This window comes from Petromyzon marinus, chromosome 72, assembly GCF_048934315.1.
Source record: "Petromyzon marinus isolate PM22_M1 ecotype Great Lakes invasive population chromosome 72, UKy_Petmar_22M1.pri1.0, whole genome shotgun sequence".
Classification (NCBI taxonomy): Eukaryota; Metazoa; Chordata; class Hyperoartia; order Petromyzontiformes; family Petromyzontidae; genus Petromyzon; species Petromyzon marinus.
In genome coordinates, this window is record NC_133738.1 from 6122849 (window position 1) to 6146274 (window position 23426).

At 45.0% G+C, this 23426-nt stretch overlaps 1 long non-coding RNA gene across 1 annotated transcript in view; it reads left to right on the forward strand.

Moving 5' to 3' along the window:
* LOC116957345 (uncharacterized) overlaps positions 1 to 23426 on the forward strand; it is a 183877-nt gene that overhangs the window by 155027 nt on the left and 5424 nt on the right. The window contains exon 3 of the long non-coding RNA XR_012930570.1: positions 13880 to 14047. This is a non-coding gene — a long non-coding RNA (uncharacterized LOC116957345). The remainder of the gene's footprint in view (positions 1 to 13879; positions 14048 to 23426) is intronic.

The following is a 23426-nucleotide window of genomic DNA, read 5'->3' on the forward strand; positions in this document are numbered from 1 at the left end:
TTCCATCACGTCACGGACACGGTGGCTAGTGAGATGTTTACATTTTATCTACATAATGACACCTTGCCGATATGAACTATGTTAACCTATTTGTATTTTTAAATTATATCTTAAAGCTATTTTATATTCGATATTTATTCAATTTTATATACTTCAGCCTCTTGGTGTTAGACTTTTAACCCTTATTATAGTAAGACTTGTTTAAAACTTATTTAAGATTTTAGATTCCTATATGTTGAATGTATGCAACATCCTGCCAAAGCAAATTCCGTGTCGGTGTGAGCTTTCATGGCGAATAAAACCCTTTCTGATTCTGATTCTGATCACACCTGGTATACAGGTCGTGGATTCGATCACAACCCTGACGCCTGTTGCATGTTTGGAATTTGCATGTCTCTCTCCCCTTGGTCACGGGGATTTTTATCCGGGTCCTCTGGTTTTCCCCTCCACATTTGGAATCAACATCACGCATATTGAGTATTTGGCTACTATAAACGTCTCCGTGACGATAGGCCACTTTCTTTAGATATTTGTGATAGCCAGGTCGCTTTTGACAAAGAGTTCTATACATCCTTGAGCCTTACCTGACAAAATATATATTTAGTTAATAGTCAGTTAGCCCTGGCTGGGAATCGAACTCAGGTGACCAGGGTTTAGAGGTCAGTGTGCAAACCACTGCACTTCATTTTTATATCTACGTGACTTTACCGAAATAACCAAATAATGATTGTTGTTGTGTTCATACTCTTTGGTTTTTTCGGTAAAGTCACGTAGGTGACAAAAAAAACTAAATTAAATCACGATGTTTCGGGCGCAACACAAGCGTCCGTAATCAGGTGGGGACAACCACAGCGAACACAGTTGCTGAGGTCGCTGTGGTTGTCCCCACCTGATGATGGACGCTTGTGTTGCGCCCGAAACGTCGTGATTTATTTGAGTTATTTTTCATTTTTCTTTTATTATTTTAATCTTCACCAACGTGACTTTACCGAAAGAACCAAAGAGTTATGGATCCCTGCAGTCACGAAAACTTCAAATCTAGAATAGTTGTGTTCAGTTTGTTGTCCGTTCACATGCACCTCCAATTATCACGTGTTTTTTTATGCACGATGCAAAATAAGTTCAACATACATACATGATTCAATTTTCCTGGCACAGGCAGGGTTGAAAATATTGGTTTAAGTTCCATTAATCCACCCTCCGCCTCCCCCCAACTCCCCACACCATACTACCTTTATCCCGTCAATAGCATAAACATATATACCGCAGTTTGTTGATTTGGCACGTAGTGTTTATTAGTGGGGGGGAGGGGGGGGTGATGTATGGGTACACCTGTAGGGAATTGGTCAGATACACTAAGAGTAGGAGGCACTGTTTATTAACAGCCTTAACAGTTCACACAAAGTAACTACAGCTCCCAGTCAGGACAGCTGGCAGACTGCCTGACTGGCAATGCCGGGATGGTGAAGGCGTAGACGGCGAAGAAGACTCCAGCAGCACGACGGGATCCCACTCCAAACGACAGCCCCAAGTTCCCGCTCGGGGCCCCCTTTTATCCTCCCAGCCTGGCCTCGCTCCACCTTGGCCACACCTTCTTTCTGGAACCTACTCGCGGGTTCCCGGGCTTCCCTCACGTGCCCCCTCTGTAACCTTTCCCCTACATCCCTCTCTCTGGTCTATCACGTGATCTGCTGTCAGGGCTGCTGAAACTGCAGATCCCTTTCTCTTCCAGCAACAAGCGCTGTGCTGCTAAGTGACCAATTATATGTCACTACACACCTATAGGAGGAGTAGGCCAAAGACTCTCTCGAGTTTTTCTCTCTCGTGGATAATCTTCAGCCAGGAGTGATATCAGCAGAAATAATTTCGCTCTCCACCACGAAAATGAACAAATAAGGGGCAGACCTCACCGTATATGTTGGGGCAGAACCGCGTTCCACAAATAACAGAACTGGTGGGAAAAATATTTTCACGTTCCTGGGATAAAAATTATCACCTCGCTCTGGGCACAGCAGGAGAACTGCTGAGGCAGCAGTTGAACTCCTGAAGCAGCAGGTCTCCTGCTGTATTTGTCTCACCTGATGACGATTGCTTATGTTGCGATTGAAACGTCATGATCTATCATGTTTTCTACCTACATGACTTTACCGAAAGAACCAAAGAGTACGTAAATTACTACCGCTGCCTTATTGGAGGGCAGGGACTGTATACTTTCGTTGTCAGATTTGGTAAGAAAATTCAATGTCACAAGAAATTATCAAGATAATTACAGTCTCCTACTACCACCTGTTTCCAACCATCTCAACGCAAATTAATTAATTAATTCTCTATACAGTCTCCAACTGCCACTTGTTCCCAATCATCTCAACCCAAGTGAATTAAATAATTATATATACAGTCTCCAACTGCCACTTGTTCCCAATCAACTCAACGCAAGTGAATTAATTAATTATCTATACAGTCCCCCAACTGCCACTTGCTCCCAATCATCTCAACGCAAGTGTATTAATTAATTCGCTATAACGTCCCCAACTGCCACCTGTTCCCAATCATCTCAACGCAAGTGTATTAATTATTTATCTATACAGTCCCCCAACTGCCACCTGTTCCCAATCATCTCAACGCAAGTGTATTAATTAATTATCTATACAGTCCCCCACCTGCCACCTGTTCCCAATCAACTCAACGCAAGTGCATTAATTAATGATCTATACAGTCCCCAACTGCCACCTTTTCCCAAACTTCTTAACACTGTGTTTTTAATAATTTCTCTATACAGTCCCCTACACATTTATAGAGGGTGGGTCATAAGTAACTATCTTATTTGAAATAGTGGTATTTTGAAAAAATGATTTTGTTAAAAAATGTTCGCAGAAATAATAAAGTAGAAGCCTGGAGAGTTCATGGTGAACCGGTTATACACCTGCAGGAACAGTTAATGTGCTACAATAGTTTTAAGAACAGTTTATTATGAATCATTTGTGATGAATAGTTTGTGATTAGTCTATGATTAATGGTTTCATTTTATGATGAATAGTTTATAAAGAAATGTTTATAATGAACAGTTAATGCATAGCTTATGATTAGTTTATGATGAACCAGTTATACACCTCAGCAGCATGCAAGAATAGTTCACATTTATTTCAGAAATAATCGTTCAATTATTTTAACACAAAGAAGACTATTGCTGATATTTTTACAAGTGAACAACACCAATTCGGCACCGTATTCGGGCGTCGATTTCCCCGATTTCGGGAATTTGGAACAACGGTGGATGGAGGCCTATCTGCCACTTCTTCTATTCAGTAAGTTAAGGGAGTGTTCAACGAGAACCCCAAAACTTCGACGACAAGGAGACGCTCTTGTAACTCGCTGACCCGCCCAAACTGGACATCTGTCAGTAAAAAAAAGAGCTTATTAGCTCATAAAATTCGTCCAGTCTAAATACAGATTCGGATTTCATCACTCGTCCTCCTTACACAGTGATAATGTAAAAAACAAAGTGTGATATCTAGATGGCCTGGGAGGCGTTCACTCCCTCGCCTGGTATACAGGAGGTCGTGGATTTTATCCCGACCCTGACAATGCGTGTTGTATATTTGTAGTTTGCATGTCTCTCTCTCCACGTGGTCACGTTGAATTTTCTCCGGGACCTCCGATTTTTACCCTCCACTTTAAGAATCAACATCATCACGCGTTCATAGAATTTTCCTGCTGCTATAAATATCCACGTGATGATGATATTAGCCACTTGCTTGAGCTGCATACCAGACGCAATAGTAAATATCTACTAGCCACCACAGGTGAGGTTCATGGGGCAATTGTCTGATGCCTGTTTCGCGACGCCACCTTCCAGCGAATGCTCCTGAATTTGGATGCTATGGGCTGGATCCCCACCCAAGATTCAAAGACAAACATTCCCCCCGTATAGCCTGAACAGACTGTTGGGGCAAGTGTGGTAGCGAGCACCTACAAAGGCCGGCACGTTTTGCAAGCGTAGAGAAAGGAGGGAATGACCGTTGCCGAGAAGACCTGAAGCTTCGTGCGGAGCGACAGAACAGGTAGCTTCCACACAGCGTTGTGCAACTGATGAAAAGATATTGCTACTCGACTGATTCGGAGTAAGACCTCTGCTGTTAAACCGGAGCCGGTCATGAGCACACTGCTAAGGTATTGGAAACTCTCCACTCTCTCCACAACTGCCCATCACCAATTGGGGAGTTGTGGGGGTGGCGTGTCCGATGGTACAAAATACCAAGGCAGGTGCTTAGTTTTGGTGGGGCTGATGGTAAGGCCCCACCTTTTTCGTGGCATGCTTCAGCAGCAGCGTCTCCAACTCCTCTGAATGAGCAGCAATTACTAAGTCATCGGCATACATAACGTGGTTGGCCAATAGGGAGCCATTCCTTGACGCACCCGGGCATCGATCAGCATCCCATTATATCTGTACCAAATGGGAATTCCCCCGGTACACCTATTGAAGACTTCACGAACTACGTGGTCAAAATAGATGTTAAATAATGTGGGAGCCAGAGGACATCCCTGTCGCACCCCAAGGTGTACATGGAATGGCTCTGACTCCCAGCCACGTAGTTTTACCCGGGCCGCTCACCATCATGAAGGTCCTTAATGATCGTGAGCAGAGGGTCAGGGACTCAAAGCACTAAGAACAACCCAGAGTCCAGGCCAACTGATGGTATCATAGGCCTTGACCAGGTCAATAAAGCAGAGATGTAGGTCTTGTTAGAATTCCCTACACCTCTGCTGTAGCAGACGGACATAAAATATGGCATATATGCAGGACAGCCCTTTCCTGAAACTGCATTGGGGCTCCGCAAGCCTCAGCGTGCCTAGCAAGGCGATGTTGAATAATCCTTGCCAGGACCTTTCCCGTCACACTGAGGAGTGGGATGCCCCTCTAGTTCTTAGAGTCTGTACGGTCACCCTTCTTAAAGAAGGAGACCACCACACACACACATACACACATGCATGCACAGACACACACACATGCACGCGCACACAAATATATATCCTCATTGGTGTACTTTTCCGCATATTTTACATCTTACAGCTGCCCTGTGCAAGTGTGGATTAACTGTTTTAAAACAAACAAAGCAAAAAAATTTATCCAGTAAATCTTAAAGTATCACCGTGACTTGAAGCAATCCTTTTGAAAGGCGATCCCCTTGTGAAGGACTATGCAATTGTGGGCTGGTTTTTTATATTTGGGGGGTATCTTTTTTTAAAACGGCAAGCTAAAGCAAAAAAATGGAAGGCGCTGCATTTTCTTGTTGTTGAAAAACGTGTCTCCGTGTTCAACCCATGAGTTAAACCGGTTTCAGCTTTACTACGCCTTCACCTCCCCGACGCTCAGTCACATCTCCGCTCCTCTTCCCTTCTGGCTCCCCTCCATTGGAATAAACTACCAATGCACATCAAAAGGGCAACTTCACGAACCATGTTTCCGTTCCTCCCTTAAGACTCGTCTCTTTTTCAATACGGTATCCCTCTACTTCTTCCTGGCCTCGTCCTTAAAACCTTAACCATCCTCCTAACCATGCCAGCGCTACCTTTCCCTATCATCACCCTCCAGTACCATCCTTCCCCTTTCCTAACCTCACCCCCCTCTTTCCCTATCATCACCCTTCCTAAACATCCCTTATTCTCCCCAACAGTGGAATGCCACCCCTTTTCCCCACCAGCCAATAACTAATGCACCATGTAGAATTCATATAAAGTGCTTTTAAATCATCGATGAGATAACTACTGTATATTCAGCATCGTATCACTCGCTTCTATTTTACACACGTCTCTTCAACTTGCACTGTTGTCTGTTTATATTCTTTCAAATTTTCGAAGCTTTAATATAATGGAATCTACGATGCCTAACAAGTTAACATTTCATACAGACTCGTCGTCTCGTGTGACAATTCAATATTTTATTTAAAGAACCAGTACAGGTTCCGCCCATCATTGGCTTTTTTATTTCACTATTTAAAATATATTAGATGTTTTGATATGTACCTATACAAATTCTTTTGACAAGATTAACATTCACGTAAGTCCGGTAAGAATAACTTTTTTCAATGCACACCCTTTTTGCATTCATAAGTAGAAAATAAATTATCCTGACCCCCAGAGCCAATCAGATTTGATGTGCTGATTAAAAGTTGGTGGCTTGCATAAAGAAAATGAAACTACCCACTGTTATTCAGCACATCAAATAGGATTAATTCTGGGGTCAAAGGAATTTATTTTCTGTTTTTGAATGCCAATAAGTGTGTGCATTGGAAAACTTGTTTTCTTACCTAATTGTTCTTCTACTTCTGTCAACACAATCCTCTTACCTTTGAGCTACTGTGGTGCTTGTGTTTTTTTAGACCGCCTGTTGGGAAAGAAAACAAACTCTTTCCTTATTGTGCTAGACCAGTGGTTCTCAACGTGTTGGGTCCCCGGATCACCGGTGGCTTGCAACGTTTGGTCCGCTGTGGATGTGATGGAAATCGATCAAACGATCGTTCTTTATATTGTGTGTGTACCAATATTGGACTCTAGAGTAGCCTTCGGTTACACATCAGAGCGGAGATGGGAAGGTTGGCTTCGCAAAGTGTGAATTAAGTTCATCATGCATACAGATGTAATGACCGATAAATTACCCCAAGCCAATATGCAGCCTAACGTCAATTTGAAAATAAACAACATTCTCCGATTGGAAGAAAGAGGCCTCCACGGTGATTGGTCGGGACACAGACTCTTAAAGGGATTGACGGTATAAGGTTTGAATGAGAAATTGGAAAACAGACTTTGTTAGAGGGGAAGAACAGGGATTGGCTAAAGGTAAAAAACGAGGACAATAGGGTTTGAGAAAGGGGGCTGAGGAATATGTAAGGGGAATAACACGAGGAGTGGAGACGTTTGTAGGAAGATACAAGCTGGAAGACGAGCACAAAGCCTAGGGTTCTTTTAATGTGGCAGTGTCCAAATAAAATTGGCTCTTACTACTTCGTCATCCAAGTCTTTACATGTATGTAAAGAAGCTCCATGGAGATATCCATTTTCAGGGGAGTTGAGCTTTATTTCTCCAAACGTTTTTAAAGTTTGATCATAACTACTGCTACACTGATTATGGCTATCTTCAGCCCCGGTGGTTTGCACTGTTGATCTCGAATAGTTGGCCCCGATGTCGTCCACCTCTGGTCGTCGATTAGTCTGTGAGCAAGCGCGGAGACCGCGGGCCTCACTCCCCATTTTATACCCGCTCGACCACACCCCCATCGGACAGTGAGCCCCCAACTTAATTATCACACGTGTGACAGTGCCTTATTGCCACCTGTTTTCAACTATCTCAACTCGACCTTCCAGAACCTTCTATTATACAGTCCCCCTACACATACACACACAAATAGAGACCCACAAACTCATCACGAATAGACTCATAGACTCATCACACATAGCCATAGAATCATCACACAGAGAATCCTAGACTCATCACGCAGAGACCCATAGACTCATCAACACAGACACCCATAGACTCACCACACAGAGACCCATAGACTCACCACACAGAGGCGCATAGATTGGCATAGACTGAGCTTGAGACAAATTCAGTCATAGGTACAAGTGGAAGTAACTTTGAGGTACTTCCTTACCAACACTTACTCTGGAATGGTACATTCTACAAACAAAATGAAGGTACCCCTATGGGTTCTCCCTTATCACCAGTGGTAGCGAATGTTTTCATCGAGATATTTGAAACAGATGCCATCCTGACATCCACCCTACGTCCTTCCCTGTGGAAGAGATACGTAGATGACAGTTTCGTCATCTGGCCAGCCAGCACTGAACCATTTTTTCAACCACATAAATTCTATACATCCATCCATCAAATTCACCATGGAAGTGTCAAATGATGGCAAGCTACTATTCCTGGATGTTTTGATCGAGAAGAGGCCTGATGGCTCGTTGGGACATTCCATCTACAGGAAAGCCACCCACACGGATTCCTATCTAAAGCCTGACTCCCACCAACATTCGGCCCAGAAGAACTCCCTCATCAAAACAATACACCATAGGGCCCGCTGCATCTCCGACCAGTGCCACCTAGCCAGTGAACTGGAGCACGTACACCAAGCCCTCAAGATGAATGGATACTCAGACAGCACAATCCGCAAAGCTGTAGCCCCAACCATGGGGAGACAACCATCTGGGGACCCAATCAAAACCATCACCTTGCCATACATAGCAGGTGTTACCAAAAAGATTTCCAAAATCTTAAAACAAACACAAGATGCAGGTCCGATTCAATAAGTACACAGAATTCGTGATTTGATCCCATCTGTGAAGGATGTCATTCCTGACATGCAATACCCTGGTGTCTACAAACTAAGTTGCGTCTGCAGCAGCAGTTACATTGGGCAAACGAAACGACATGTCTCGGACTGTGTTAGCGAACACAAGGCAGATTTGAAACACGGCAGAACCAATACCTCTACAATGGCTGTTCCTTGTTATAACGTAGTGGGCTCGCACGATATTGTTTTTTTCCGAGACAAAGGTACTCTGCAAACCTTCGGGCTACCATCAAAGATTTGTCCATGAATCCATCCAGATATATAAACACAGACAATTTCAACCGAGAAGATGGATATGAGCTGAGCAATCATTGGAAGGACGTTATTAACCAAGCAAAGTCGTATCTTGCTGTGGTGCTTCCATTCTTCCCTACCGTTTGGCTGTTATCTCCGTCTCTCTTAGTTGCATTGCCCTGTTAGGTGCCTCTCCATTAACGGGCTGGGGTCTCACTAACATGGCCACCTCTGCTCCCTTAGCCTCGATGTATCGATGGTTCTGGCTGTGTGATGGGCTGTGTGTCTCACTGGCGCGACTACCGTTACGGTGGTTCTCTTGCATGGACACGCTTGCCTCACAGCACAGTACGCAGCGCCGCAGCTTGTGTTACACATAGACGTGACATTAACTTACTAATCCCCTTAAACTCCCTGCCTAATATCTCCCATCAACATAGTGCTAATCTCCCATTAACACTGCTGTTGTGCGCATATGCGGGAATGATACTCTTATGCGGTGACGGAAGCTCATTTCATGCTAATCTATCTTTCCCTAATCTCCCCCATTTACACAACTGACGTGCTTGCATCTGGGGATGAATCCCTTTCCAGCTCAGACCCCGCTTGCGTGCCCATCACCACATGAATACCTCTTGTTGTAACAGCTCTTTTGCTTGTTCAGCAGTTCAACTGCTGGATCATTTTTTCCGCCTCAGGACGACCGCTTGTGTTGCAATCGAAACGACGTAATATATTATTTTTGTCTTATTTTATGTTTCTACCTACGTGGCTTTACAGAACAAAGCATAGAGTATACATTAATTTACTTTACATAGTAATCCGTAGACATTCAGAAACCCATTGATTCACACAGAGACCCACGCCAGCACAGATGCGTAGCTTTACGCAGGAGAAACCCTGCAAACTCGCATGGATTTATTCCCACGGCGACTCTCGATGATTTCATAATGTTGACTCGCGTCGAAAGTGGAAACCCGGTTGACCCCTCATTTTTTTTCTAATCCCAGTGCCGTAACAAAGAAATGGACGGTGCCGCGGGTCGTTTGCTGGCGGTCTTCGCTCTGTTCATGATGCACGAGAGAGGAGGTGAGTGGCTTTTTGTATCGTAGGAATTTTTTTGTCCCCAAGTTTCAACAAGGTATGAAAATAAGAATAGGTTTCAAAGACAATAGCATATACCATCAGAGCATGTTTAATAGAGGTTTTGGGGTTGGATCACATAAATATCTAAATGTGTCGTTAAAAGCCGACACAGCCAACCAGTAAGGGTTGTCGCATGAACAGAACATGCTAATTCGTCACTAGTACAGCACACTAGTGTGTTGGAGAGCCAAGCCACAACATTTACACACTGAGTACGTTTCGCCAGTAATTACAGGTAGCTTCATCAGGCGACAGCCAGATTTGTGGAGAAGTCTTACTGTTTAATTCCTTATATAGAGGCCTAGATGTGTTGACTACCCTTCTGCGCCCTTGCACAATGATGGGGGGGGGGGAGGGGGGGATTATTGAGGCAACGTACATCTTGCATTTGCAGAAGTAACAGAACACGCATGCCAACAAGGACACTCAATTGATTTTTATCATGTTGAAGTTTTGTGCAAAACTAGCAACTACTGGCCAAGACTAATTAGAGAATCTATCGAAATTGAAAGAAATCAAAAGAACTTTAACCGTTCGGATAGCTACCGTCTTAGTGCTGCGTGGAAGCGAATCATCAAATAATACATTGTTTAAATGCATGCCTACAAAGGGCAGCGTACTTCAATAGGGATTACCGTTGGTAGGGCTATTTTATAATAAAGGTTTTTGGGTTAGATCGCGTTTATTTATAAATGTGTCGTAACCCTCCACCACCCGACACGGCCAATCAGCAAAACAAAAAAAAGTGTCACGTTGACAAAAGACAAATAATTCACTACTTCAGCCCACCAGTGTGTTGAAGAGTTAATCCACATTTACAGTTTGAGTACGACGTTTCGCTGGTAAATACATCCAGCATCATCGGGCAATTCGCCAGAATGGTAAAGCCCTCGCTTGCTCCCGGTTTTTATATAGCAAGCGAGGGCTTTACCATTCTGGCGAATTGCCCGATGATGCTGGATGTATTTACCAGCGAAACGTCGTACTCAAACTGTAAATGTGGATTAACTCTTCAACACACCGGTGGGCTGAAGTAGTGAATTATTTGTCTTTTGTCAACGTGACACTTTTTTTGCTGATTGGCCGTGTCGGGTGGTGGAGGGTTACGACACATTTATAAATAAACGCGATCTAACCCAAAAACCTTTATTATGAATAACATTGGTCGCGAAAGCCTACGTGTTAAACTGAGGGCTATTTTAATAAACACAATAGACAGGAAGGAAAAGTTTAAAGGGCTCGCATGATGCATATGCATAATTACCTCGGTAATCCCCCCCCCCCCCCACATCATTGTGCAAGGGCGCAGAAGGGTGGTCAACACATCTAGGCCTCTATATAAGGAACGAAACAGTAAGACTTCTCCACAAATCTGGCTGTCGCCCGATGAAAATAGTAATTACTGGCAAAAAGTCATACTCGGTTTGTAAATGTTGTGGCTTGGCTCTCCAACACACTGGTGTGCTGTACAAGTGACGAATTGGCATGTTCTGTTTACGTGTATGGGTGGACTTCCTGTAAACAGAATGTCCCAAAGAGCCATCGGCCCTCCTCTCAAACAGAACATCCAAGAATGGCAGCTTGCCATCTGTCTCCACTTAAATGGTGAATTTGATGGATGGGTGTCTGGAATTAATGTGGTTTAGGAAATGGTTCAATGCTGGGAGGCCATGTGGCCAGATGACGAAAGTGTCATCCACATATCTCTTCCATAGGGAAGGGCGAAGGGTGGATGTCTGGATGGTGTCTGATTCAAATTTCTCCATGAAAACATTGGCTATCACTGGTGACAAGGGGGAGCCCATAGGGGTACGCTCATTTTGTTTGTAGAAGGTACCATTCCAGGTAAAGTAAGTGTTGGTGAGGCAATGCCTAACCAGCACAGGTACATTAGGGTTCAGTCCATGTTGGACCAAATCTTCAATTGTTGTTATGGTGTCAGGCACTGGGACCTTGGTAAACAGAGATACTACAAAGCTGACGAGGATATCGTCAGAAGACAGTACAGTGTCCTTGACCATAGAAACCAATTGGGTTGAGTTAAGTACTGCTGAGGTGGTCTTGCCAGTGAAGGGAAGCAGAGTGTCCGATAAAAAACGGACTAGTTTGTAGGTAGGGGAGTTGATAGTGGACACGATGGGTCGCAGTGGGGTACCTTCTTTATGGATCTTGGGAAGACCATAGAATCTGGGAGGTCTTGCAGCCGAGGGTTTTAAGGAGGAAGTTTGGATGGTTCGATTAGGGAAGTCGAACTAGTGATTATCTTGTTGGTTTTTATCGTTAGGCTGTTAGTAGGATCACTTTTAATTTTTGAGTAACTCCCATCATTGAGTAAGTCCTGGATTTTGTTGTTGTATGAGTTTTTATCCATAATGACAGTGGCATTGCCTTTGTCGGCCGAGAGGATGACTATATCATCCCTCTTTTTAAAATTAGCGAGTTCAGAGCGTTCGTTTTTGCTAATGTTGCTAATGGGTTTCTTAGCATTCTTAAGAATAGTGGCTATTTCAGCTCTCGCAACGTCTGCTTGGATGTGTCCTATGCCTTTGAGGGCTACATCGACATGAGAGATGATATCCTCTACTGTTATATGTTAGGGGTGACAGCGTAATTTAGTCCTTTAGCCAATACTGTTTTCAGATTGTCCGAAATCTGGATGTTACTCTGATTAATAACGACTTTGTTAACATCCAGTTTTGTGATGTGTGGTTCTGGGTTCTTCTTTGATAGGAGGTTGAATTTAGCGATCAGGTTAGCTTTGCATTTGACTGACAGTGCATCAGCAGAGGCAGTAGTCATGTTGTCAACGTGGTTCCAATCAGAAGGGGACATTTTTTGTGTAAACATTAAATGAGATTGTAGGAGAGTCCTGTCTAAACTATCGAGTTCAACCAGCTTTGCTGGTGCCTTGCTTTCGTTACTGCTGGTGGAACAAGACTCCACTTGAGGGAGCTCTTGGAAGCCCCTCGAGATTGGAGGGTGTTTGTTTTACTCCCCCACATTGAATAATTGATTGGGACGAATAAATGTGCATATAGAAACCATAATCCTCCTCCCCGCTGCATGAAACTTGTGGTGGACCCCCTTTTTACTGGCATGCATGCTATTGAGCTGATTTATATTTGCTGGGGTGCTGCTGTACTTTATTGTAACGATTTTTCTTATTGGTTACCCAGATCACTCACGCAAATTATATCCCCTTGCTCTCAACGAGTTCTCACTGGTTAGACAAAATAAACTTGATTACAGCGGCGATGGAGCACCGGTGCAGGGAGATTGAATGGAAGTGGTGACCCCTGGATTGTAAGTCCAGTGTGCCAACCGTTGCACCATGGCATCATCCCATGCATAAATACAATAATCCCTAACACTGTGTTTGATTTATTTCTACAGCTGCTAGCTCGTGCTATGTTGGCAGCAATGATTTTGGACAGCAAGAAACACCGACGACTTGCGCAGCAGGAATGGATGCTTGTGTCACTTTTAAATCACAGGTAAGTTGAAATTTTGAAAACGTCTTAACAGAGACAACCGCGCATTTAATCAACAACCAATCTTAATTAACTGCTGGATGACGGCCTCTCCAAACCGGCTGCCTATCTCTGGTGATTTTGCGTTACAAATATCCACCGAGCACTTCAACATGCTCAGATCATGTCGCTCCACTTCGTGGACGTCTTCCATCCCTTGGCTGCCACTCCATTGTCCTCGACCATCCCCCATCACTCCTTTAAAACCACGACTTGTCCTGGCCAAGCCCACTTGCTTTTCTAAGCAAAGAATGACGACTAGAAATTGCGCATTTAAGCGTGGAGAGATGCATTGCTTGCAATTGCACCGAGACCCAGAAAGAGGCACGTGCGTGGATTAGAGAACAGACTGCAGGTTGGAGACATTAGGACACAAATGGCCTTCGGCAGCAACAGAGGCGGTCGAGAAAAACCGAGTGGCAGCCAAGGAACGAACTTGTTTGTGAGGATGTACACAGAGCAGATGGAGCGATGAGATCTGCTCACGTGCAGGGTGGATTGTTGCATAACACAACCTTGAGAGGTGGCGGTGTTTTGATGAAGAGTTCATCTGACAGTCTATAGACCTCTGCGTGCGATGACAAGAGATTGTTAAATTTCTCTTTTTTTCTATTTTAGCTGGCGCTACAACGGGCACTGGATATGCGTGCACCAGTCAACAGAACTGCCAGAATACCGCTGTGAACAAGGCCTATCTCGAAGGTCAAATGCAGCTCCTAGGTTTAACCGCAACAGCAGGGAACATAGTGTGCTGCACAGGGAACAACTGCAATCGCCAAACGTCAGGTGAGCAAAACTTTCCACGTACGGGCAGACCTCGCCAAACGCGAGGTGGTTACGTCCCTGGAAAATGTCGCTTTGCGTTAATCCGCCTTCGACAACATAATGGACTTTGTGCAAAAAATAGGATTGTATTCCTGGGGCCGATTTGATCACCCCCTTCCTCATTGTGTAACTAATTCTACACGAATTCTGAAGCGGAACCCCGACCCAACCCTCACAATTTCCACCCTTGTTATTGCACTAAAGGATGCTAAGTCTCTTCTCCATTTCTTGTGTGTGTACACTCTTTATTTGTCAATATCATCTCGATAAAAAACGCCGCCTCCATTACTCTTCACGAACTGCGGCGCTCTTGCCCAACACTCGCCCCTAAATCAGTTACTTGAACGTTAAGGAGTCGCCAACTGGATGCCTAGATGCATGCGGTAATTTGTGTTAACATTTGCGATGTGCCATTGTGCCTAAGAGTGAGTGCGTTACATCATCACAATAAAACATAACATACATTGTAATTCAATTGTTCTCAAAGTAGATTTATTCCTACCTTCCAACAGAGGCAGCACTCTCTCGGAATACTTTATGAAGCGGAGATGTGAATGTTAGCCGTGTTAAACTGCGTAGAACCAAAAACATCACATGCATGTACTGGAAAGCAGAACTCATGAGCTAAACCGTACATATATAGCCAAAGCAGTTGTTCAATCGAGCCGCGTTGGGCATGGTGTTCCTGTAATTTCAAACTCCAGATGTATGACTTTAAAGGAACATTTACAGGTGCAGCATCTCTGCATTGTCTTGCTCACGAAACTGCTGGTGGAACGAGACTCCACTCGAGGGAGCTCTTGGGAGCCCACCGAGAGTGAAGGGTGTTTGGTTCACTGTCCCACACTGACGAATTGATTTGTAAGAAGAAATGCGAAGATCCAAACCTTACACCACCTCTCCGCTACATGCGACTTGTTATTTGCCTCATTGTGGTGGACCCCGTTTTTACTGACATGCGTGCTATTGAGCTGATTTATATTTGCTGTGGTGCTGCTGTACTTTATTGTAACGATTTTTCTTATTGGTTACCCAGATCACTCACGCAAATTATACCCCCTTGCTCTCAATGAGTTCTCACTGGTTAGACAAAATAAACTTGATTACAGCGGCGATGGAGCACCGGTGCAGGGAGATTGAATGGAACTGGTGACCTCTGGATTGCAAGTCCAGTGTGCCAACAGTTATACCATGGCATCATGTAGTTGTCTTTTTACTCCCAACATCTTCCCTACTTCCGTGATGACTTCGGCTGTGAAGTGGCTTCCTTTGTCTGAATCAATTGTTGACGGTAGGCCCCACCTACTGAATATTTGGTTGATCAGTAGAACAGCTGTCGTCTCCGCGGTGTTGTTGGGTGCTGATAAACCCTCTATCCATTTGGAGAATGCACAGGTCACAGTCAGCATGTACTCATTTCCTTTGGTTGATCGGTTGACAGGTCCTATCCAGTCGATTTGTAGGTTGGACCAAGGATAGTCTGTTCCCCTCCTCTGTAGGGGTGCCCTATGCTGTGAGGCCGTTGGCTGGTACTTACAACACACGAGGCAGTTGGACACATGGTTGTGTATGTCTTCACCCATTTTAGGCCAGTAGGCCACCTGCCGCAGCATCTGTCCTGTGTTCATCTCGCATCGGTGGCCGCTGCATGGTTAGTCGTGGGCGTGTTTTAACATTATTTCTCGATATTGTGAGGGGACTACCCATCTAGTTTTACCGTCTCTTTCGTTCGTATATACCAGTAGCCCTTTCCGCATTGAGAACCTTTTGATTTGATTATGCATGGTCTCGAGCTCTTTGTTGTCGTTCAGATTGTCGGTAGTGATTGGTTTTCCTGTTGGATCATGGATGTGATCAGCTAGTGCCTTTAGTGTTTCGTCCTCTTGTTGCATTCTAACTAGGTCTTCGGAAGGCTGTGCACTGTTCAATTGGGCTCTGGTTCCAGCTTCTGCAGGGTTCTTCCTGCTTCTTGTGACCAGTCCTGTCATGACGGGGTCTTGGTTCGTCGACTCTTGTTGTCTGTCTCTTTCGGTTTGGTCTTCTAGCTTCCACGGGGTGCCTTCCAGGCTCCCTACCTTTGCTCGGGCATCTGCCTGGTCATTCCCAGTTTTCTCTTGACCAGGTATCTTGGAGTGACCTTTGACCTTCTTCCAAAATATCTTCATATCCTTGTTCTGAACCATCTTATCTATGGCCCCGAACAGTTCTCAATGGTGAACTGGTTTATTCCTATGGTTCTTCATATCGTTCTTTTTTTCCATATGGGTAGGTGGTGCAGGAAGATGTGCTGTACGTAGTTGGAATCGGTGCACACCACCATGGTCTGTATTTGGTTATCAGATGCCATTTGGACAGCGATGTGTACCCTGACCAACTCTGCATACTGGTTTGATTTTGATCCCAGCTGAAACCCTCCTTGAATCCCTGTGAGTGGGCCAGTTTTCCAAATGACTCCTGATCCAGCGTGGAGTTTGTTCTCCTTCGTTTTGGAGCATCCATAGATGTACACCATTGGTAGGTCGGCACATGTCTCCTTTCTGAAGGGCAGGTGCCTGTTGTCCTCTGGAGGTATCTTTTCGGCCCCTGCTTCTACGCTGTCTAGGGTGCAATCATGTAAATCGGCAAGACCTTGGGCCATTGGACTTTTCTTGTTTTTTGCGTATTTCACGTGATTGGTAGGCCTTGGAGTGTCAGTGCCCAGCTGGCTATTCGGCTGCTGGTTACACGGCCTTCTCAAATCTTCTTACTGTTGAGGTACGCCAAGGATTCATGATTCGTTTCTAGGATGATTTTCTCTCCGTTCAACAAGTTTCGAAAATGTTGTATAGCCCAGATGTTCCCAACTATTGCCTTCTCACACTCGGAGAACTTCGTCTCCACTCCCCGGAGGGCTTTGCTGGCGTAGGCAATAACTCGTTTCTCTGCTTCCTGTATCTGGTACAGTACCGAGCTGATACTATGATCTGAGTATGCTGTTTCTAGGTATTATTTTTTTCCTTTCTCTGGATATGCTAGGCAGGATGCCCCTGTGATCTGTCGTTTTAATTCTTCCACTGTGGCTTCCTGTTCCTGTCCCCATTCCCATGGTTCGTCTTTTTGTAGTAGTTTGACTAAGGGTCGAGCGATCCCTGCATAGTCATCCACGAACTGTCGAAGGTAGTTGCAAATCCCTAAAGCTCAGAAGGGTCGTGACTGTGCTGGGCGATTTGAGTGCGAGGAGGGCTTCAAGTCTTTTCGTTTGGGGTAACATTCCCTCAGTGCCGATCTGGAGCCCGAGGTAGTCCACCCTTTTTCGTGCCCACTGTTCCTTTTGTATTGATATCTTTGCGCCTGCTTCTTTTAACTGCTCGAGGGTATGCTGGAGGCTCTCGAGGTGTTCTTCCCATGAGGAATCTTTGACCAGTATGTCGTCGACATAGATGATGGTACCTCGCTCTTTTGTGTCGCCCATTGCCTTGTGTAGGAATATGTTAAAGTCTGCAGGTGAGTTTGAGTATACTATATCCCGTTGAATGTAAATGCCAACTTGTATTGATCCGCTTCTTTCACGGGCATGGTCCAGAAGCCATTTGATAGGTCCATTGTGGTGAGTATTTTTGTGCCTTTCATTTGGTTGAGATTCTGATCGATTTCTGCCATTGGCCATCGAGATAGGGGAACCGTTTTGTTGAGTTGCCTATAGTCGATGGTGAGTCGCCACTTGCCCGTGGGTTTTAGAACAGGCCAAATTGGTGAGTTGTAGGTTGAGTTGCATTTCCGAATGATATTCTTTTTGAGTAGGTTTCCCAAGGTTTCTTGGATTGATTCATAAGCAGCCAGTGGAATCTTGTATTGTTTTACGTATACTGCTGGTGCTCCCTCCAGTGTGGGAATAGATACCACATGTAGGTCGGTTTTGCCGCAATCATAGGAGTCTTCTGAGAACAGGAAGTGGTATTTCTGGAGCTGTTGTCGGAGCTTGTTTCGTTGAGTGTCATTCTTAAGGGTGTCTGCCGCTTCAATTTGTTGTTCCATTTGTTTTTCTATTGTGGAGACTCTTTTCCCTTGGTCTGGGTCTAAGGCTTCCGTAATTCCTGGTTGCTCAGTTTCATGTTTCCTTTGTGTTAAATCGGCTGAATTACCTTTGCCTCACCCGAGGGGAATATGCTTCCGGCCTTGGGTTCTCCTTCACCCGTCCCCTGTTCACCTGTTTGGCCACTAGTGGGCGGTATGTACTCCATGAGGGGACAGTCCTTGGGAACTACTGGTTGTAGGTCGGTTTCCTCAAGGTCCTTTCCCAGTCTGTTGGTCAGTAGTTGAGTGGTCCATATTCCTGCTGGACGCTTGGTTTCGTTCTTGATTGTCTGTGACAGGTGGTTGAGTTCTTGTGTTATCATTTGAATTCCCGTAGAGTCTAACTTCTTCATCTTCTGGATCCTTATGCTGCTCCGGCATTGACTGTGCCCATATTTGTCGGGATTCAAGGCTCATAATGGGTTTAAGGCGATTCAGTAGTTCGATCCCAATGATCAGCTCTTATCCTGGGTTCTGTACGACATATAGTGGATGGCTCATGTTGATTTCGTTGAATGTGAGCTTCATCATGACCTTGCCCAATGGTCGGATGTGGGTCTCTTCGCATCCTGAGTAGGTGAGCCTACTTGGCATCATCTGTAATGTTTCATTCTTCCTCTGGAGGGCAGTCTGGAGTTCATCAAATAGGTCGCTGGATATCATGGATATTTCTGCTCCCGTATCACAAAGGCCCTGGCTGGTCAGGGTGTCTTGCAGTATTATTTCCACGTGGACTCGTCCAACCGGTCCTATGGGAATTAATTCCCCCAGATGGTACCCTTTACCCTCTGGTACCACTTCGGTGACTGCTTTGGGGATTCTCGAGTTTCTTTTGTTCACTTGGGCTATCTTTGCGTTGGGTGCATCCTCTTCCTGTGTGTGTTCTGTTGGTATTCTTGCCTTTGCTGTTTGCATGGGAGTCTTCATACTCTCTTGGTGTTCTCTTTCCATCAGAATGTAGTGAGCGTATCGACTCCTGTTGGCTGATTGTGGTCTATGCCCTATTGCTAGCGGAGGTGGCAGTGGGAGACGATATGGTGATTGGTTCGGTGGGCGTCGGCCTTCGCGGGGTAGGTATGGCCCGTCACTCGCTCTCCCTCCTCCATAGTTCCAAGATCCGCCCTCCTCTGTATTCCAGGGCTGTGGCGGCTGTGAGTGCCAAGTTTCTCTGGCCTCGCTTCTCTCTGGGGGGTTTCATGTCCGTTCCGTGTGGTGCTGTTATTATTTCCTGGAAATTCGCTTCCCTCCAGATTGAGACGTTCTTTGTCTTTGGTGATGTGTGTTTTGGCTATGCTAGTGGTTCTCCATCCGTTCACCCAGGCCGTGTGGGCCTTGCTTTCAATCTGGCATAAGGAGGCAATCTCGGGGTCTAGCATCATTCCTACTATTCTCATTATTTCATGTCTTAGTGATTCGAAGAACATAACTTTTAATATTTCCCCTTCTTCCTGGGCGTTGTCCACGTCACCTGCGTAATATGCTCTCTTGAGGCATAGGATATAATCTCGTGGGTCTTCGTCTGCACACTGAGTCAACAATTTTGCTGCGTGCAATCCTTCGGATAGTGTGGAGTATTCCCCAAACCTCTTAACTACTGCTCGGCTCAATTGTTTGAAATCACTCTTGACCCTATTTAGCAGGGACGTTATCCATGGTCTGGCGGATTCATGTAGGCTCCTTGATAATAAACATGCCTTTTCTGTTGATTTACCCAGACCCCGGATCTTAGCCTCCTGTCCTACTGTAGCTATGTGGTTATGCATATCCTTGTTTTTATTGTGTGGATCGAAATAAGGAACCCTCACGAGCGCTTTGTCCATTAGTTTGAGGGTTTTACTGTCAAAGGTGTGTTGTTCGTCGTCAGTGGCGTCTGTTCCTGAGGAGCGCTCACTCGAGCTGTCCCTGCCTTCGCTATCACTACCGTCATGTTTCCCGTGTCTGTGTCGTGATCTCCCTCTGTCCGAGGATTCGTATCTGTCTCGTGGCTTGTGTCCCTTGTTTTTCGCATGCGGGTCTTGTGATTCGTGCTTGTGGGTTGGTGTGCGTGATCTCTTTGAACGGTGTCTATGTGGTGAGTGTTTTTGCCATTGACCTTCACGCCGTCTACTACGTGTGTGTGGTGCCTGCTGGGTGATGTGCTGTGGTTTATGTTTTGTCTCGTGCTTCATGGTTGTCGGGATTCCTGTGTTTGTCATCTGTGGTGCGGGGTGGTTTTGCGTTGGTGACTACGTGTCGTGCGTCGCTCTGGTGAGTTGTCCCTTTTACCCGTGCCATGTTGGTAATGTTTTCGCGAGGTGCGTTCCTCTGGTGAGCTGTCTTGAGCTATCTGCATCTGCTTGGTCATGTTTGCGTGATGTGCGCCTCTCTGGAGAGTGATCCCTGCCGTAGGTTCCACGTCGGTCGTGCTTGTGTGAGGTGCGTTTTCCAAGTGAGCTGTCTCTGTCATCTGCATCATGTCGGTCGTACTTGGGTAGCGTGCGTCTTTCTGGTGAGCTGTCTGAGCTATCTGTATCTGATTGGTCATGTTTGTGTGAGGTGCGCCTCTCTGGAGAGTAATCCCTGCCGTAGGTTCCACGTCGGTCGTGCTTGCGTGGAATGTGTCTACCAAGTGAGCTGTCATCTGCATGTCAGTCGTACTGGCGTAGCGTGCGTCTTTCTAGTGAGTTGTCTATGTGCCGCTCGTTCTGCCCTAGCTCCGCCGGTGCTATTTGTACTGAGTATCCTGACAATTTTATTTTGGGTTTTGGTCTCTCTCTAACCTCGAGGTGGTCAGCCTCATGTTTACCTATTTTTATCCGTATTTCTCCTTCCCTCCCCTCGAGTTGCGAGGGGGTTTCTTGGTCAAAATTGCTTTGCATGGTAGCGATACTTTTTGGGGGATCTGGCCCTGGGCTACGTCCGCATGGCTCAAAGTTTGGTAAACTGTTGCTCCCGTATGTGTTATGTGTATCAACGAACGTCTGGGGGTTCCGCTGGTGCAATTAGCGCCGATTCTTTCTCTCTAATGAGAGTGCGCAGTTGCTCTACCTCCTCCATTAGGGACAGTTTATCTTCTCTTTCCCTTTCAAATTTTTCCTCATTCCATAATCCTTCTCTGTCTGTGTGAGGAGATATGAGTCTAACCTCACTATTTCTGCAATTTTTACGCCACGTTTGGCTTTGCTACATTTCATCACGTCCTTAAGTAGTTTCCCTCTATGTGTCTTAACATCTTCTATATGTCTCCCCTCCCATATGTCTCTCTGCTCTGTCTGCTCTCTAGCAGTCCGTCCAGTACGTTTTAACACATATTCACGATGTTGTTTTTCCATAGATTCCATCTCCTCCTCAGAAGTCCACTCTGTATCGATGTTATGTGTTAGGGTGTCTTGCTCAGAATGTTGCGGGTCATGTGCCATCTCTCTATTATGTAGTGTAGTTTAGAGACTGTATCTTAATTCTAACATCTCATGTGCAGCATGAGTTACTTTGGAATTTCACCTCAGAGCGTGTATAAAAACTTTGTATCACAGGATGTGTTGGTTCAACTCGAGCAAATAATCTTACTCCAGCTGTCTTTGTTATACACTGCTACCCTGGTATTTCCTTCAGAGTGCGTTTTTTTGTTTGTTTTACACCCGTTACAGTCACAGGGCAATGTTAGTTCACAATACCTCGGTTAACACAACAGTGATTCGTTCCTCAATTTAAGCATAAACTGTCTGCGAGAGATCATGGACGAGCCCCCACTTTGTTGTATATGTGGTGTGTGAAAATTTGATGAAAATAATGAAAATTAAATGAAATTTGAAATCTGCATGATTTATCTGAAATTATGTTAATTTGCGTAATTATGTGTATAATTATGCTAATTCGGGAGCTAATCGTATTAATGTATGAGTGGGTGTGGTTATGTTAATGATAACCTTTATGATAATCAGGCCCCGCCTCGTTGACGATAATGCAATCAATCGTATGCGGTTATGCTAGTGTCAACTCGGCTTCGTTGTCTCCCCTCGTATTATCGATCAGTGTAATGCAATTATTCTCGCTTTAAAGTTTATTGAGTAGATTAGTGTGTTTATCTTTTAGGTCCCCAGGTTCATATCTCGTCGCAGGATACAGTCCTTATGCAAAAATTATAGGAAAGAATCACACGACCACTTCTGCATTAATCAATTTATTTTCTAATTAAACCTTAACTCTAATATAGTATGTGAACTCTCAATCTCGCAACTTCAACACGGTATCAATACAGTATCATCACGACAGTGTGGTTTCACTTTGATATTTCCCCCCCGCATAACGCAATTGTTGTTAGCGAGAGAGTCATTAAAACATGCTTGCAAGCTATTCTAACAAAAACCTTAACTTTATAATAAATGATTATACTTGAATTGTTCACGCAGTACCGCACTCCTTATTGATCATATGCAACCCTTATCACGTTGGTAGCACATTGGGTCATGGAACAGTTGAGTATTCTGTAGAGTACGCGAGTACATGCAGCGATTGTAAACGAAAGGTACTTTAAAGATTATACGGCGATATTCATACGAAAAATATAATCAAAAACAGTTATTCTCAAAGGCACAAATCTCAATAGATCCATCGGCAAGATTATATGACTATAGAAATGGCTTGTAGTAAGGGCAGGCGATGGGGTGCGCTTTTTCCCCCAAGATCTTTATCTTATACCAAGTTTAATTAATTGTGGACCAGATTGCCTGATAAGGATCTCGTTGGACACATCATTCCCCACGTGAGCGTGGCTCTGCGGAAGAAGGTGTCAAGAATCATTTCGTATTGATGGATCTGTTGGGAATTTATGCGATTAAGAGTACAGCCCACTAAATATTAAGGAGGAAATGATTAAACTTGTAAAACGACAAACTATTATCACCCGATCTGTAGCGATGCCTTCACGTTTAGATGCTTCTCGTTTTGGGATTGTCCTTGTTCCTGATATAAGTTATTTTGAATAGTCAGTGTTCGGAGTTGATTCTTTACGTCAAAACAGACGCCTGGTTGTCGTGTGGTGAGGGGGCGGTGCGCATCATACGTATCAGTCGATTTATCTGTCACCGTGGTGAACTGGTTCGGATGACCAGTTGACACGCTGTTGCAGTTGCGGAACTCGGTCGGTAGATGGCACCCACAGCTCGCTCGCAGCATGCACGGTGGTGTTGAGTGACCCGGTTGCGCAATCAGCGCTGGCAATGCACGTTCGTAGCCTCGTCGCTAAACAGCGACCCTCGCCACCCCGGCGGGCGGCAGAGACCTCCGCGTCGGCAGAGGCCGACCCACG